The following is a 641-nucleotide window of genomic DNA, read 5'->3' as shown; positions in this document are numbered from 1 at the left end:
GATCCAATGCACCCATCGCCTGTGAAGAGGCCTCATTCTTCATAATAACCATGGCTAGCGAGTAACAAGGGAAAGGTGGGCGGCAATTTAAGACGAAATGTCTTCAACTTGTTTTGCTGTTATGAGAAGGTGACCACGGCACTAGCTTTCTAAACACATCCTAAAATAAGTGCATTTGAGGTGTGCCCTGCTGGGCAGTTCCCTAGCTCTCTGCATGTTCCACATGGAAGGTCCTCCCAGGAGCTTTTCCTAGACTCGGGTGCCAACACTGGCCACCCCCTTCCCCTGGCCCTGTGCAGGTGCGCTGTGTCACATGTGTGTCAGTAGGTGGCAGAGGAGAGAGGCTATGTCTGTGCTCACCGTCCTGACCTGTGAACATCTGAATGATTACTAGCCTAACATTCCCTGAAGAAGAGCTAGCCTGAAATGGCCGCCAGTCTGGTGCTACAGAGGCCGCAGTGGCTCCCAGGACCAGGAGCAAGCTGGAGACTAAAAACCGCTTCCTGGAACTGAGCCTTGCATGGGGACACTTGGGCGGGCCAGGTGAGGAGTGAGCTGCCAGAATGACCGCACGGGAGCCACCTGAGACCGCCACTAGTTAGGAGCCACACAGGCCTGGGGGTGGGGGGCAGACAGTAACT

At 54.9% G+C, this 641-nt stretch overlaps 1 pseudogene; it reads left to right on the top strand.

Moving 5' to 3' along the window:
* The first annotated feature begins 278 nt into the window (after nt 1-278).
* On the top strand, nt 279-403 carry LOC132653373 (small nucleolar RNA SNORA17; annotated as a pseudogene).
* Nucleotides 404-641: the final 238 nt, after the last annotated feature.

Source organism: Meriones unguiculatus, chromosome 3 (genome assembly GCF_030254825.1).
Source record: "Meriones unguiculatus strain TT.TT164.6M chromosome 3, Bangor_MerUng_6.1, whole genome shotgun sequence".
Lineage (NCBI taxonomy): Eukaryota > Metazoa > Chordata > Mammalia > Rodentia > Muridae > Meriones > Meriones unguiculatus.
This window is presented reverse-complemented; position numbering and strand designations above follow the sequence as displayed.